The 17,929-nt window shown below is 42.0% G+C and overlaps 1 protein-coding gene and 1 pseudogene across 2 annotated transcripts in view; one reads left to right on the top strand and one right to left on the bottom strand.

Annotated features, from left to right (window-relative positions):
* Nucleotides 1-2,159: 2,159 nt before the first annotated feature.
* On the top strand, nt 2,160-3,052 carry LOC123427362 (annotated as a pseudogene).
* A 6,027-nt stretch (nt 3,053-9,079) lies between these two features.
* LOC123426313 overlaps nt 9,080-17,929 on the bottom strand; it is a 60,757-nt gene continuing 51,907 nt past the window's right edge. The window contains exons 13-15 of one of the 2 annotated variants that reach the window (XR_006622145.1): nt 11,152-13,912; nt 10,951-11,077; nt 9,080-9,331 (exon numbers count right to left, since the gene is read on the bottom strand). The gene's annotated coding sequence lies outside the window, so the exon portion shown is untranslated. Of the gene's footprint in view, nt 9,332-10,950; nt 13,913-17,929 lie in introns of both variants that reach the window. The other variant, XR_006622144.1, reaches the window with a different exon arrangement.

Here is a 17,929-nt window from a genome sequence, read left to right as displayed (position 1 = left end):
CAATCCGTGGGAGGTGTAGGATGAAGATGGTATCTCTCAAGCAACCCTGCAATCAAATACAAGAAATCTCTTGTGTCCCCAACACACCCAATGCAATGGTAAATTGTATAGGTGCACTAGTTCGGTGAAGAGATGGTGATATAAGTGCAATATGGATGGTAGATATAGGTTTTTGTAATCTAAAAATATAAAAATAGCAAGGTAATAAGTGGCAAACAGCGAGCTAAACGTTGTATTAATGCTTGGAAATAAGGCCTAGGGTACATACTTTCACTAGTGCAATCTCTTAACAATGCTAACATAGTTGGATCCCTCAACGTGCAACAAAATATCACTCTAAAGTTCCCATCTAGTGGAGAACAATAAGATGAAATTGGTGTAGGTAGTAGAACCACCTCAAAGTTATTATTTCCGATCAATCCATTCAAGAGTTCGTACTAAGATAACATCAAGCTATCCTTTCCATTCAATCTATTCAAGAGTCCGTACTAAGATAACATCAAGCTATCCTTTCCGTTCGATCTATCTAAGAGTTCGCACTAGAATAACACCAATGATACATATCAATCGACCCTAATGTCACCTAGATATTCCAATGTCACCTCAAGTATCCGTGGGTAAATTATGTGACATGCATCAAACAATTTCAGAGCTATCATATTCAATCCAACACAAAGAACGTGCAAGGAGCACCCCAAGATTTCTATCGAAGAACATGGTATGAAAATGTGTAATCAACCCCTATGCATAGATCCCCAAGGTCACCGAAACCCGCAAGTTGATGCCTCAACATATATCAAGTGTTGTCATACCAATATGCTCAACCGAACATTACGAGATCTTAAAGCAAAAGACTCAATTCATCACAGCTAGATGGTAAGGGAAATACATCATATGATCCAACTATACTAACAAAGCTCGTATTCTTCAGATCATGTCATCTCAAGCACATGAGAGAGAGAGAGAGATTGAACACATAGCTACTGGTATATACCCTCAACCTCGAGGGTGAACTACTCCCTACTTGTCATGGCCTCCGCCGGAATGATGAAGATGGCCACCTGTGATGGTTTTCCCTCTGTTGCAGGGTACTAGAATCCCTCCAAATTGGTTTTTCAGTGATACAGAGAGTTGCAACGGCGGAGCGTAAGTTCTCTCTTTACTTATGGGGTTTCTGGGATTTATAGGATTTTTTAGCGTTGGAATCACGCGCAACGGAGCCACAAGGGCCACACAAGCCATCAGGGCGCGGCCAAGGCCCAAGCCGCGCCCTGTTGGCTTGTGCCTCTGTGGCAGCCCTCCTCTGGTGGTTCTTCGCTCCAACGTTTCTCATATGTTTGACAAAAATCATAAAAAAGTTTTGGGGATTCCGAGAACTTTCATTTTCTACACAAAAAACAACACCACGGTAATTCTGTTGAAAACAGCATCAGTTCGGGTTAGTTCTAAATAAATCATATAAAGTGTGTCAATACCATATAAAGTTATTATAAACATAGGAAAATATGGCATGAATCTCTCCCTAATAATAAAGCACGTATCGCTTCTGTCGTACGCCGGCACTTTTGCACAAAAACCCCTCCACTTTTAGGTATTCAATCTGCAGTCCCTTCATAAGTGGATCTGACTGGAGCTGGGAAACGAAGCTCACCTCCCGTGTGGCGGCGAGTCGGCGACCCAGTCCCGGCGGCTATTGGCCCGGCCCACGGCCCCCGTGGGCCGCCGCGCCCACCACACGCGGCGCCCGGGCGCGTGGGGCGCGATGGTGCTGGAGCTGGACGCGGCGGGGGCGTCGCCGGCGACCGGGGAGGGCGCGGGCGCGCTCAAGCGGCGGCTGGAGGAGGCCATCGACGGCGCCATGGCCCGCATGTCCGAGCCCGAGTGGGCGCCCTTCCGGCCCGGCACCTCCTACTTCGCGCCGCCATGGGCCTGCTCGAGCTCGTCACCCGCGGCGGCGGGGTCGGGGTGCTCCCGCCCATGCTCTCCGATGACGAGGCCCACGCCGTCGCCTCCTCCTCCCACAGCTACCCCTGCTCTGCCCCGTTGATGAAAATCGCCTTGATTCCTCTCTTGGTTCGCCATGGGCATGAGTTGGCAGTCAGGATGGTTCATCTGGTTTTGACTCTGATGGGGCTGAGAGTTCTTCACCCGATGCATCCATGACTGACATTGCACCAGTTCTTGATGAAATTGACCCTCTTCTGGGTGCTGATTTCACTCGTCCTGATCCCATTCCTAATGATGTTTCAGACAGTGATTCACATGTCTCCTCGCAGGATCATGAAACGGATGATGACAGCAATGATGACGATGATGGCAACAATGATACGTACTAAAGATGGTGGTGAGGAGAACAAGAAAGGTGAAGGTCAGGAAGCTGCATTTATTTGGACAGCAGACGATGCAAAGAATCTGATGGATCTTGGATATTCTGAGATGGAAAGAAACCGTAGGTTGGAGATTTTGATGGTTAGGCGAAGATCCAGGAAGAATATAGTATTTGAAATTGACAATAACCTAACAGATGCCAATGGGAAAAATGTAGATGACTTATCACGCTTCGGTGCACAAGTATCACACATCTCAGTAACAAGGAGGAACCCATTTGACCTTCCATATGATTCTAATGAAGCAGCAATTCCTGGCTCAGCTCCTTCAATCATGCATGCAAGAAAGAACCCATTTGATGGATCTTGGATATTCTGAGATGGAAAGAAACCGTAGGTTGGAGATTTTGATGGTTAGGCGAAGATCCAGGAAGAATATAGTATTTGAAATTGACAATAACCTAACAGATGCCAATGGGAAAAATGTAGATGACTTATCACGCTTCGGTGCACAAGTATCACACATCTCAGTAACAAGGAGGAACCCATTTGACCTTCCATATGATTCTGATGAAGCAGCAATTCCTGGCTCAGCTCCTTCAATCATGCATGCAAGAAAGAATCCATTTGATTTTCTTGAGCATTCCAGTGAAAGTGGTGTTTCTGCACATGATAATTTAAGCCCCGGGGAATCACCACCAACTTCTCATCGTGACATCTTCTGAAGACACGAGAGCTTCAACTTTGGAACTATAGATGCTATGCAGGAGAGACGTTTGTCTAGATTGAGGCCATATTATGTCCCTGAGACAGTGAAAGGGGGCACAAGTACTTTCCAAAGGCAGTTTAGTGACAAGAGTGAATCAAAATTGAGTTACGTTGCTGAATCTGATATGGCTTCTTCAGTTGCTGATCAGTAGGAACACTAGGACTTCGATGAAAAGGATGTGCATAGGGAGCATGAGTCACCAGCTCTCCTGAGACAGGACAGTGACCTTGCAGATGTTGGTAGTGAATGTTCAAATGGTATCAACTCCGTGGATGTTGAACTAGAAAACAGTGACATTGATGAGCGTGAGATTGCTCTGCATCATTTTGTCTTTGAAAGATCGGAAGAAAGAGAAGCATATCTTGCCTCAACAAAAGGGAAGGATCATGATGAAAATTACATGCCCAAGTCAGGTGGGAGTTCTACGATGCCACTTCATCCAGTTGATGACTTGCTTAGCTGGGAAGATGGAGATGGTAAGCAATTTTGTCTTACTCTTCATGTGTATGTGCTCGCTGTGTTTACCTGCATCTGATGAAAATTTGCATTTTTAACTTTAACATAGATTTTTAGTAAAATCAGATATAAAAACTGGTGCACAATGACACATGAATCGGTTATGCTTTTTTTTACCCGATGCAATGCACGGGCATTTGTGCTAGTACTTCATAAACTATCTATACGTTGGAGACATATCAGCATCCCCATGCTTAATTCCTACTCGTCCCCGAGTAGGTAAATGATAAAAGAAATAATTTATGAAGTGTGAATGCTAGCATAATGTATAATATTGATCAAGGATAATTTCAGCCATTTTTCTAGCATCATAACCAGCAAGTATTTCTTATAAAGCTTCTCAAGATCGAGTAGCAAGTTATTCACATGTTAAATTATAGACCATAAACTTTCTTGAAAATAGCAAACTATGTTTTCACTCATCAAACTATTACAATTCGTCTTATTTTCAGGAAGGGTCTATGTAAGAGCTTTGGTTCAGCAAATTCCACATACTCAACTATCATTTAGTCTTCCATGATTGTTGACACTCAAAATATATTTTTAAAACAAACAATTTCAGTCAAACACAAGGAAGATAGGGTCTTAAAGTTTCGCCTCCCAACTTATTTATCTCGGGGATAATGTCAACAAATAATGAATCATGATCACCTATATTCAATTGTATATATGTGTCTGGATCTTTCCCCACCACATGATGCTTTTCAACTAAGGAATTAATAGATTGGAATAAGAAGTTGACTCGACATGAAAAGTAAAAGATAGGCCCTTCGCAGAGGGAAGCACATGTTGTCATGCGCTTTTTATTTTTGGATGTGCAATGTGTTAATTAAAAGGAAGGCCACTTTATATTGCCCCTTGTGATGGCAACATTTATTATGCAGTCCGTCGCTTTTATTTCTTCACCATCTCAAGTTTGTACAAAGCTTATTCCCCTCCCAATAAAAGATCATGCATATTTAGGAGCATTTTTTGCTTTTTGCACAGATACAAACTTACTTGAAGGATCTTATTCAATCCATAGGTAGCTATGGTGGACTCTCATGGCAAGAAACTAGGTTGCTATGTGAATATAAACAAACATAACCATCAAGTTGTCTTCCTTGTCCAACGTCAACTACTTGATCAAGTTTGAAAATAATTAATGGGGCTCACAATCATAGAAGATGTCCAAGATAGTATATCTATATGTGAAACCTCTCTTCCTTCAATGTTATTTCATGAATCGTTTAAATGACCAATGTTATGTTTGCTAACTTCCAATAAATTTTACCGCTTATACTCCTAGTATGTTAAGTCACTGCTCCCCATGGGATAAACATATGAATAATATATATAATTTCACATTTATGATATTCAATTCATTCAACGTTTTACTCTTAGGATATAAGTGAAGCACAAGAGTAAACATCAAACTACTCTCAAAAGATATAAGTAAAGATCAATGAGTAGTCAAACAATTAAGTAGCTATATGAGGAATATTTCTGAGTAAATATTTATAGATCTTGATATTTTATTCAAACAACAAACAAAACAGAAATAGCACTCCAAGAATAGCATATATCATTTGAACAAATAAAACTTAGGCTCAACATAGGCTAACCCATAGTTGACAAAGAGGGGTGGGATGCGTAGCATCCCCAAGCTTAGATGTTTGAGACTTCTTGTAATATTGTCTTGTGGTGCCTTGGGCATCCCCAAGCTTGAGCTTTTGTATGTCTTTCAATCCTCTCATGTCCCGGTTTCACCTATGTCTCAAAAACTTCCTCCACACAAAACTTGAAAAGAACTCGTGAGATAGGTTAGTACACATAAGAATAAATCAACACTTCATGTACTGCAAAGGCAAGTTGCATAATAATTTTCAAACATTATATACTGTATACTATCATTTACACAATTTATATCCACCAATATAAGTCATGAAAACTATAGAAGAAGTAGATAACAAAACTATGACATCAATCTGTCTAAATAGGACAGTCTGTAGCAATTTATTAAAACAGTGCACTTCTGTATCTCTAAAAATTATGTAAATTTAGGAAATGATAAATAATTTGTATGAATCTTCTGTGCAAAAATTTTAGAAACTTTCCACGTTCCAGTAAAATTACATAATTCAAATACTACAGCAATCGTTTCTGTTTTTATACATCACAAATCACACATGCAATTCAAGCATTCTGAAGGCAATTCTTGGAACTTTTTATTGAAAATAAAGATTATAAATAACAGCAAGCAAATACTAACAAAATAAAATGACTCTCCAAGCAAAACTCGTATTATGTGATGAATAAAAATATAGCTCCAAGTAAGATATACCGATAGTATCGAAGACGAAAGAGGGGATGCTTTCCGGGGCATCCCTAAGCTTAGACGCTTGGGTCTTACTTGAATATTACCTTGGGGGTGCCTTGGTCATTCCCAATCTTAGGGTATTTCCACTCCTTATTCTCCTCATATTGGTATCTCACCCAAAACTTGAAAACTTCAATCACACAAAACTTAACGGAACTTCGTGAGATGGGTTAGTATAATAAAGATAGATCATTCACTTAGGTACTATCAAGACAAGATTCATAACTGTTACCACATGATACCTACTGTATTCTATCATTACCATAATTTATGTCGCTCAATATAAGCTATAGAAACATTAAAACAAGCAAACTATGCATGCAAAACACAATCTGTTAAAAACCGAACAGTATGTGAAGATCTGACTGAAGACCATACTTACCTCACTCTAAACATTCTGCAAAATTAGGAAAACACATATAATTTGCATATACAAACTGTGTAAAAATTTCAGAATTGTTTGAATTTCCAGTAAAATCACATAATTCATATACCGGTGGCAAAAGTTTCTGTTTTTGCATAGATTCAAACTAATAAGTTTCCACACTATCCAAAAGGCTTTACTTGGCACTTTATTGAAATAAAATACACAAAACATGGTTAATAAAGTAGATTAATCATGTTAACACACAAGAACAGAATGTAAAAGTGTTGGGTTGTCTCCCAACAAGCGCTTTTCTTTAAAGCCTTTTTAGCTAGGCATGATGATTTCAATGATGTACGCGTAAAAATATTGAATTGGAACACAATGGGAGCATCATGAAGCATATGAAAAGCACATTTAAGTCTAACCCTATTCCTATGCATAGGTACTTTGTGAGCAAACAATTTTTGCGAACAAGAATCAATTAGCATAGGAAGGCAAAACAAGCAAAACTTCAAGATTTTTAACACATACGGAGGAAGCTTGATATTATTGAAATTCCTACAAGCATAAGTTCCTCCCTCATAATAATTTTCAGTAGCATCATCAAGTAATTCAACAATATAACTATCACATAAAGCATTATCTTCATATTGCACAAGCATAGAATTTTCTTTACTCTCCACATAAGTAATTTTCTCCTCATTCATAATAGTGGGAGAAAACTCAACAAAATAACTATCATGAGACAATTGATTGGCATAACCAAATTGAATATTAAAATCATGATGACAAGTTTCATGGTTATCATTACTCTTTATAGCATACATGTCATCATAATAATCATCATAAATAGGAGGCATGCCATCATCATAATAAATTTGCTCATCAAAGCTTGGGGGAATAAAAATATCATCTTCATCAAACGTAGCATCCCCAAGCCTGTGGCTTTGTATATCATTAAAATCATGGACATTCGGAGAATTCAAACTAACAACATTGCAATCATGCTCATCATTCAAGGAATTCTCATTAAATATTCTCAAAATTTCTTCGTCTAACAATTGAGCACAATTTTCCAAACCATTATTTTCACGGAAGACATTAAAAAGACTAAACCATTGAGGCAATGTGAACTCCATTTTCTTGTAGTTTTATTTTATAAAACCAAACTAGTGAAAAACAAGAAAATAAAAGTTTAATTGCAAGATCTAAAGATATACCTTCAAGCACTCACGTCCCCGGCAACGGCGCTAGAAAAGAGCTTCGTTGACGGGATGTGAGTGTCGCTTACCTAACCTCCCCGGCAACGGCGCCAGAAAAGGGCTTGATGTCTACTACACAAGGTGATATAAGTGCAATATGGATGGTAGATATAGTCTTTTGTAATCTAAAATATAAAAACATCAAGGTAACAAGTGGCAAACAACAAGCTAAGCATTGTATTAATGCTTGGAAATAAGGCCTAGGGTACATACTTTCACTAGTGCAATCTATCAACAATTCTAACATAGTTGGATCCCTCAACGTGCAACAAAATATCACTCCAAAGTTCCTATCTAGTGGAGAACAATAAGATGAAATTTGTGTAGGTAGTAGAACCACCTCAAAGTTATTCTTTTCGATCAATATATTCAAGAGTTCGTAATAAGATAACATCAAGCTATCCTTTTCGTTCAATCTATTCAAGAGTTCGTACTAAGATAACATCAAGCTATCCTTTCTGTTCGATCTATCTAAGAGTTCGTACTAGAATAACACCAATGATACATATCAAACGACCCTAATGTCACCTAGATATCCCCAATGTCACCTCAAGTATCCGTGGGTAAATTATGCGACATGCATCAAACAATTTCAGAGCTATCATATTCAATCCAACACAAAGAACGTGCAAGGAGCACCCCAAGATTTCTATCGCAGAACATGGTATGAAAACGTGCAATCAACCCCTATTCATAGATCCCCAAGGTCACCGGAACCCGCAAATTGATGCCTCAACATATATCAAGTGTTGTCATACCAATATGCTCAATCCAACATGACGAGATCTTAAAGGAAAAGACTGAATTCATCACAACTAGATGGTAAGGGAAATACATCATATGATCCAACTATATTAACAAGGCTCGTGTTCTCGAGATCATGCCATCTCAAGAACACGAGAGAGAGAGAGAGAAATTGAACACATAGCTACTGGTATATACCCTCAGCCTCGAGGGTGAGCTACTCCCTCCTCGTCATGGCCTCCGCTGGGATGATGAAGATGGCATCGGTGATGGTTTTCCCTCTCTGGAAGGCTACTGGAATCACTCCAGATTGTTTTTTCGGCGATACAAAGAGTTGTTGTGGCGGAGCGGAAGTTCTCTCTTTACTTCTAGGATTTATGGGATTTATAGGATTTTTAGCGTTGGAATCACGCGCAATGGAGCCACGTGGGCCCCACAAGCCATCACGACGTTGCCAAGTCCCAGGCCGCGCCTTGTTGTCTTGTGCCTCCGTGGAAGCCCTCCTCTGGTGGTTCTTCGCTCCAACGTTGCTCAGATGTTCCAGAAAAAAAATCATAAAAAAGTTTCGAGTGATTCCGAGAACTTTCATTTTCTCCACAAAAAACAACATCGCGGTAATTCCGCTAAAAAGAGCGCCAGTCAGGGTTAGTTCTAAATAAATCATATAAAGTGCATCAATACCATATAAAGTTATTATAAATATAGGCAACTATTGCATGAATACTTCATAAATTATCGATACATTAGAGGCGTATCATTGCTCGGGCTCCACAAGACATCAGGGCGTGCCAGGGGTAGGCTCGCCCTGTTGGCTTGTGGCCAGTAGATGGCCCCCTCTGGTATATTTTAAGCCCAATAATTCTTAAATATTTCATAAAAATTCTTCGTGAAGTTTTAGATCATTTGGAGTCTGGTGATTTTTCTGCTTTTTCTCGGTTTCCCGGTCGAGAATTCCAGTTTCTTTTTATTTCCCTCTTTATGATGTACCTTGCATATTCAAAGAGAAAGGGCATAAGAATTGTATGGTAATAGAGAATAACAGACAATAATAACACAAATATCAATAAGAAATCATGATGCAAAATGGACGTATCATGGCTATTCCACATGGTAAATCTCTGGGATGTCGTTCGATCCATTCCACCCGGAGGTATATTGAAATTTGTCTTGAGTCTTGCATCGCGTATTGTCGTCTTGATCAACATGTATTGAAGTCTTGTCGTTTTAAGTCTTTATGAAACATTCTTCATTCTCACACCTCTCGTGTAACACTCATACCAATTCTCGTCTACTAAAGCGTAGCAGGAAACTAACTTGACATTTCTCGGGGCTTAGCAATAGGGGTGTGGGTTCCTACGTCAAGATAACTACCCAAGAGCAAAGTTCAATATAGGCTACTGGATGTAAGGTGAAAATATTGGTTCTAATGCAAATAAAACATAGGTATTGTAAGATGATCAAAGTGAACTTGTGTCGTATAGTGAATGAAGTTAATATCGCTCTCAGAAATAACTTGACAAAACTACTCGTCACTCTCCGTTGAAAATCTATATAGTCAAACATTGCGTTCACATAAGCATCATTCTAGCAATCAAATAAAAAATCAACAAATAAAACAACAAAGAAATCAATAAGAAAAACCAAATAAAATTCCAAAGACTTCAAAGAAAACTCTATGACACAATACAAAATAGTTGTTGTCCTAAATAGAAACTTAACAACAAAAAACTCCAAACACAAAATAAAATTCAGAAGAACTAAGTTAAAATAAAGAAATTATCCAGATTCTTTTACTAGCAAAAAGAAACTCTAAAAATACTTTTATAAAACTCAATTTATGGCCTATACAAGTTTTCTTTTTAGCAAAACAAAATAAAATAAATTTAAATGCTATAAAGGTTTGTCTATTGTTGACTAACATGGATATAATTTTTTTTATCAAAAGTGACAAAAAGAAATAATTTAAAAACAAATAAAAACACTAAGTAATAATTAAAACAATCATATAAGTAAAACAATATTGTTTTTCCAAATAAACAAAGTCAAAATAAAATAAAAATTAAAAATTTAAGTGCTCCTAGATGTCGTTCAACTAGTAACTAGGGGCAAAAAGAATCAACTAAGAATATATTTTTAAACTCAATATATTGCCAAATTTGTGTTTTAAGCAAATTCAAAATTTATAATTTTCAAACATGGCCAAACTTGGCATCTACAGAAACTAGATGAAATTCTTAATCCAATGCAAAAAAGAATCACTTCAAAATAAATAAAAACCTAATAGATATAAAGAATCTAAAATTAGAATAAATTTTGTTTTTAAAACAGAAACTGAAAATGAAGAAAAGCGCTACGGTTCGGCCAAGGACACGTGGCGGATCCTCATTCGCTATGGGTTTTCACTATGAAAGCTTACGTGCGGACGGGCGGTAATTAATAGATTCGGTGGCTGTGGTCGAGTTAAAGAAAACCGCACATTTTGTTTGATCTAAACCGGAGATAAACCATACTAAAATCGATCTAATATAAATAACCTAACCATTCGGTTCAATCTAATCAAGGCCATTAAAGAAAGATCGAATGGAGGTGAGTTCGTTGGTGCTTACCACGACGGGGGGTGAAAACATCGGCAAGGGGATTCCATGGTCGATGGTGGCGGATCGACGGTGGTCGTTGGCAGCGGCCGATGTGTTGATGCGATGCGGCGCTCCGAGGGTGTCCTCTTGGTGGTGGCTATAGGGGATCATCATCATGCAAGCAATCAATGTCCACTAGTGGGACAAGAGCATCACCTTCACCTATGTTACCTTTTTCATACCACTCATGTGGTGTAGGTGAGGTGCCAAAGACCAAATCATGGTCATCGTCATCGTGATGGAACCATGTGGGGTGCATCATATTCCACCATGGCCATCATCTTGTCCAATGGGTGGACGAAGTAGTCGAGGATCGACGCGTCATCATATATGGGACCTAGCACCAAAGGAGAAGACACAATAGAGGTAGAGGTTAAGTTGTTAGAAATCAAAATGGCCTCACATGTTGTATCAACTACGTCGCTTGCTCTATGTGGTGGTGGCTCACACACTCCCTCTAGGTAGTTGCACTCATTCTCACATATGGTGTAGTCACTCATCTCACTCAAGTAGTGGGGGTTGTGGCTCTCCTCACATGGGAACTTGGGCAACTCATCACATATGGGGCTAGTGGTGAAGTCACTCTCACTCTCAATATGGTGGCAAAAGTCTCTGAACTCATCTCCAAACGCCGACGTGCTCGAAGGGAAAATCCCATGCTCAACCATGTCGTCACTATTGCCGTGGATGAAGGCTGAAGATGGCACATCATCACTCCCGCCTCCAAAGATGGAAGCATCATCCTTGCTTGCCACCTTGTCACTCGCCTCCAAAGCATGTTCCGTGATTGGCTCCGTAGCCGTGGTCGTCGCCACACCGTCTTCAAAAAGATTCGTGATAGACTCGGCATAGTCAACACCACAAATAAGGATGGCGGTGAAGTCATACTTGGGAGTGTCGTTTAGGAGCTTGTTGGGCTTCGACATCTTGGCGGTACCGTCCTCATGCTCGTAGTCGTGGAGCTTGGTTGTCGCGAAGTGTGCTCGGGGTCGAGTCATCTTGGCCTTGAGTTCTTGTTCTGCCATGAGAGCACCAAAGTAGAGGTCATAGAGAGACTTGTAGGTGTTGGCGAAGATAGTCTTGGCGATGTCGTTGTTCAATCCCATCATGAAGTGGAACTTCATCCAAATGGGGTCGGCAACTCCGTCTCGTCGCAAGGCTTTCTTCATCTCTATGAACTACTCGCTGAAGGGCTTGGATCCTTGTATGGTGTTCTCCAATTGGCGTTGAAGATGTTCCGTGTATGTAGAGGTCACAAACTCTTATCGCATAACTTTCTTTGTCTTGGACCAACTCATCTCAAAGCTCTTCGAAGCTGTGTGAAGCCACCATGTCGACGTGTAGTCATGGAAGTTTCTTGTGGTGCACTTCTTTTGACCTTCGAAAGGAACTTGAAGTAGCTTGACGTAGGTGTCCATCTTGTGCTCCCACTTGAGGTACTCTTCGGGGTCATGAGTCCCATGGAATGAAATCTCGAAGTCAATGTGAAAGTCGTGGTATCTCGTGGAAGTCGTGAACTTGAGCTTGGGAAGCTTCTGAAGTGTTTGTTGGCGAAGATGCCGCATATCCAAAGGCGGAGATGCCTTGAAGTCGCTTGGCGAATATGCCAATGTAGGTGGTGAAGTCATCGAGCAATGGTTGGTATCGAACTCGTGACTTTCACGCGTGTTCGTCCTTGGACGCCTTGATGTTTGCGCCATTAGTTTGTCATGTCGGTAATGGTGTCGATGCCGGTTTGATCTTGCCGGAGATAGTAGCTCAGAAGCATGTGCACTTGAGAGTCTCCTCGAAGATGATGAAGATCTCATGCGGTTGTTGATGAGGGCTTTGAGCTCCTCCAAATGAGCATCCATCTTGGCGTCGATGGTTTTATTCATGGCATCAAACTCGTCGTTGTGGTCGTAGACCGAAGTAGATGTGCTTTGCCTAGCCATCGCAAGACTCGAGCAAGTATTAGTGCGAAATGAGATAAACAATACCAATACCGTTTCCCAAAGTTGAGGATGTATCCTGTTTCACTCAATGTGAAAGGAGAGAATAGTGGAATTGGTACCGTACTTGTTCCCTCACACCTACAAAGTAAAGCTTATCGAGTGGCTCGGTTAGAACAAGTGGCACAAAATTCAAGCAAAATGTTAGTCAAGATATCGAAAATGCTGAGGAAGATTCACAAAAATGCAATGCAAAACAAATAGATCAATAGCTATGGTGGCACTAGGAACACACACACGGATAAATAAATGGGATCCGTGCAACCAAGGAATGAGCACAAGATATGTGAGACCCGGGAAAAGCTCTTGTTGCATGGATACTTGAGAGACAATAGCTCGGTTGCTCAAATGGGCTAGATACGCGCTTGTGCACCAACCAATAAGAGTAAACGTGTCGTCTTTAATCCAAAGTATGTTATGTATGGATGATCCAAGATGATCAAGTATGATATAATATGCTACCAATATGACATGCAATTTGGCGATGCTACTGTTATTGCTTATAAGCTCTTTTGTATCTCCTCTTTTGCTTAAACGCTTTTTCTTCTTTTTCTCTCTTTTTTTATAGGCAATGCTTGATGCTCGAGCCAATATATATGAGACAAGTATGAGGGATATGCACGGGAGAGACTTATGGCACAATGCAGATAACAAAATGTTTGCACGCTAAATGTAGCTATGCGGCATAAGATGAACACTACGGTGCACAAGTAATGTGGTCCGGCAATTCTCAACTCGCTAGTCTTGATGGGTAAGGTATGCAATAGGCTCCCAGCGATCAAAGCAATGGTAAGGAAATAGACAATGATGTCGTCGAGGTTACCGTCCTTGCTTACGGTTGGGGTGCCAAAAGGCGAAGTGGCCGATGTCGATGTCGAGGCTGAGGCGATGATGAGTGGCAGCGTTTTTGATGTAGAACCATCCCTAATTAGCCAAAACACCTTAGGAAACAGAAACTTTAACTCAAAATCTCAAACAAAATTGGGTTATGTTGGCGGAAGAGTATGGTGGGAAAACTATGCGGAAACTATGCGGAAGTTATGGTGGAGGCCTAGGCAAAGATGCCAAAATGCAAAAACTTGTGAAAGGATCAATATGGTTGACTAGAGGGGGGTGAATAGGCAACGACCATTTTTTAATTAATCTTAGCAAGTTAGGGTAAGCAACATAAGGGTTCACTAAAATAACAACAAGAGGTGAACCTATATGATGCTAACAACAAAGATAACTAAGACAAGTAAGAGATACACAACAACATAAGCATACACAATGTAAAGGTTAGAGATAACCACAAGTGGAACCAATGAAGACGAGGATGTGTTACCGAAGTTCCTTCCCTTTGACAGGAAGTACGTCTCCGTTGGAGCGGTGTGGAGGCACAATGCTCCCCAATAAGCCACTAGGGACACCGTATTCTCCTCACGCCCTCACACGATGCGAGGTACCGTGATTCCACTATAGGTGCCCTTGAAGGCGGCGACCAAACCTTTACAAACAAGGTTGGGGCAAACTCCACACAAAGCTTGGAGGCTCCCAACAAGACCACGAAGCTTCACCACAATGGAATGTGGCTCCGAGGTGACCTCAACCGTCTAGGGTGCTCAAACACCCAAGAGTAACAAGATCTGCAAGGTATTGGTGGGGGAATAAAATTTTATCTTGGTAGAAGTGTAGATCTAGGCCTTCTCAACCAATCCCTAGAGAATCAACAAGTTTGATTGGCTAGGGAGAGAGATCGGGCACTTTTGAGCTTAGGGAGCAACAATGGAGCTTGGGGGGTCGAAGGTGGGGTTCTAGAGCAAGAAGAACCCCTTATATAGTGGGGGGAATCCAACCGTTTTCCCACTCACAGCCCGAGCCTAGTGGTACCACCGTTGGCTGCAGCGGTACTACCGCTGGCTGCAGCGGTACTACCGATGGCACTCCAGCGGTACTACCGCTGGCTGCACCGGTACTACCGCTGGGCCCATGGTAGTGCACATGCACTACCGGGCCAACCACCGCCAAGAAAGTCTTCGCAAAAAGTCCGACGAAGTACAACCGCTAGGAAGGCGGTACTAAGTTCCTGGAGCGGTACTACCGCTGACCAGGGGCGGTACTACCGCCAGCACTAGCGGTACTACCGCTATGGGCTAGCGGTACTACCGCCAGCTACAGCGGTACTACCACTAGGCCCAGCGGTACTACCGCTAGGGACATCGGTACTACCGTTGAGAGACCTTTTTGCTTAGAGGAGATAAACCAGAGGCGAGAGCCACTCCAAAGTTGCAGGGAAAGGAAATAAAGTGTGTGCGTGCAAAATTGATTCCACCCAAACCTTTCCACTACGGGTCCCCTCTTAATAGTACGACGTTCCTATGACTCAAAGAAAGAGAATCGTAGAGTACACCGTGCTTCTGTTCCATGGAAGGGGGCGAGTCGTCTTGTGCCGTTGACATGTGTTATCTGAAATCTTAACACACACGATTAGTCCGTTGCGGTACTGTCATCAATCACCAAAATTACTTAGGCATAAAATATGCCCTAACAATCTCCCCCTTTTTGGTGGATTGATGACAATACCGGATTTGCATAGTGAATAGCATGTGAACATAAAGTTAGTTGTAGAGAAAATTAAGGAGCATATGACTCACAGCATATGATAGAAATAAGTCTTACACTAGTCCAAGTCTCACATCACACAAAGCAAAGATAGCAGATAAGAGCAAACCAAGTTCAAAGCAAACACGATAAAGATAAGCAAAGCTAAAGCAAAGCGCAAGCGCAAATCCAGCTCCTAGACTCTCTCCCCCTTTGGCACAAGACACCAAAAATGGGCACACCTAACAACACAGGTGGTCACTCCGCATCCTCATCAGCCCCAGACTCGTCCGTGGCATCCGGATCGTCCCGCTCCTCCTCATTGTCCTCCTCAGATGCCTCCTCCTCTACATCAGACCACTGATAACCTTGAGCCCGTATCCAATCAGACTCTGGAGTGATGTCATCCTATCAGCCGCTGGAGATATCAACATCAAGTGTCCTCAAGACACGCTTGTGCCTCTGACGGTTCTCCTTCTGGGCCACATGAGACTGATACTGTCCCTTGGCCTGCATACAGAAGAGAGTCTTCATTTTATCCTTCAGTTTCACTGCCCAAGATGGCATAGCAGAAGAGCGGGACTGAGAAGCGGGGCCTCCTTCAGCAGCAGTCTCTGTGTCAGTGTCCATGTGCTGAGACGAAGTGGATGGGTTGGCCCATTTGTCTTTGATACGGAGCTTGATAGAATCATGCACAAAGTAATCAGCCTGAATAGGGAACTCATCGATAAGATAGACTTCGTGCGACCTCTGGCGAATATAGGCAAACAAGTAGGGCTCGTAGATGGGAACCTTGCGGTTCATGATGCAGTTCCAGAGCTCATTGAACATCACGTGGGCAATATCGAGAGGGGCAGATTCCTTAGTCTTAGCCTCCTCACAGAGCAGAAGCATCTCAGCTAGATGACCATGCACCTCGTCAAAGTTGCCAATGCGAGGAAAGAGAGTGTTGCGGAAGATCCGATGCATGATATCCAGATGCTTGGGGAGCACACCTTTCTTCACACAAAGTTGTTGCAGCCTGTCCTTGGGAGTGGCAGTAGATGAAGATGGAGCATGAGGACGCAACCCAAGAGGAGTTTCAACTCCCTGAAAGTCAACCTTGAGCAGCTTCATGAATTCTGACCAGGAACCTGTCATCTTCTGAGTACCGGTCATCCAAGTCATGGTGCGCTCGTCATCAGGTGCAAAGTGAACAGTGACATAGAATTGGGCCACAACATGTGGATCAAAGTCGCGCTTGAAGGTGATGATCTCCTTAACGCCAAGCTTGTCAATCAAAGAGAGTGCCTCACCAAAGTAATCCGGGTTCCGCTGAAGGTGAGCAAAGTCAATCCACTGTACTAGAACAAACATCTTCTTAAAGTGCTTGATGATGTCGCGATAGATCATGCGGTGATCCCGTGACCAAACATGCTCGACATCCTTGACCTGATCCTTCTCTTCTAGGTAGTGATTGCAGGTGCGGAACCGCAGAAACTCCTTAGGGGGCATATTGCGAACGTTGATCCCCTGGTCTTGTGAGTTGTCTTCTTGAAAGACTTCTTTTTGGGATTCAAACCAGAAGTGGCGGAGCCCTCTGGAGCATCTGGAGTGCGATACTGCTTCGGTTGGGTGTCCCGTGGGGGATTCGAGCAGCGAGCACCACCTGTGACACACAAGACACACACCGAAAAAGAGCGACAGGAGGAGTCGAGGCAATGAGCAAAAAGAAGCATAAGAATAAACTCACATTGCCAAACAAAGCGAAAAAATATCCTCCTGGCGGTACTACCGCTACCCCTAGCGGTAGTACCGCTGGGGTCCTAGCGGTAGTACCACTACCCCTGGCGGTAGTACCGTTGGGGTCCTAGCGGTAGTACCGCCAAGCTGGCGGTAGTATCGCTAGGGGGTTGACTTTCATATGTGAATAGAGAAAGACCCATAGAACAGCTAGATTGGATTTACGAGGGCCATGGCTACTACATAGAATCACTACAAGAACCACCATAGCCCTAATCACATGAGGACCTCAAGAACATCTAGATAGAGACATGCCTAGTCAAGAGGATTCAAGTTTTAGATCTAATCCAAAATAAGAGAAAAAGTACTTGGTCTAAAACATGAAGAACCTAGGGCATGTCAAGATAAAAGCAGTGAATCATAGGACCTAAACTCCCCTAGAATATCTCCTTCGTTCCATCCAAGAACAAAGCACAAACCATAGCCATGGATCCAAATCACCAAGCTCCTAACCCTAGAACAAGAAACCACCTATCAAGAGAATAAAGGGAGGAGCTTTACCGGTGTCTATGGCACTTGATGGAGGAAGGAGGAGTGGAGCAAACCCTCCAACTCAAGGGAGAGAAGGGGCTCCGTAGATAGAGATCCAAATGGGG

This window comes from Hordeum vulgare, chromosome 2H, assembly GCF_904849725.1.
Source record: "Hordeum vulgare subsp. vulgare chromosome 2H, MorexV3_pseudomolecules_assembly, whole genome shotgun sequence".
Lineage (NCBI taxonomy): Eukaryota > Viridiplantae > Streptophyta > Magnoliopsida > Poales > Poaceae > Hordeum > Hordeum vulgare.
This window is presented reverse-complemented; position numbering and strand designations above follow the sequence as displayed.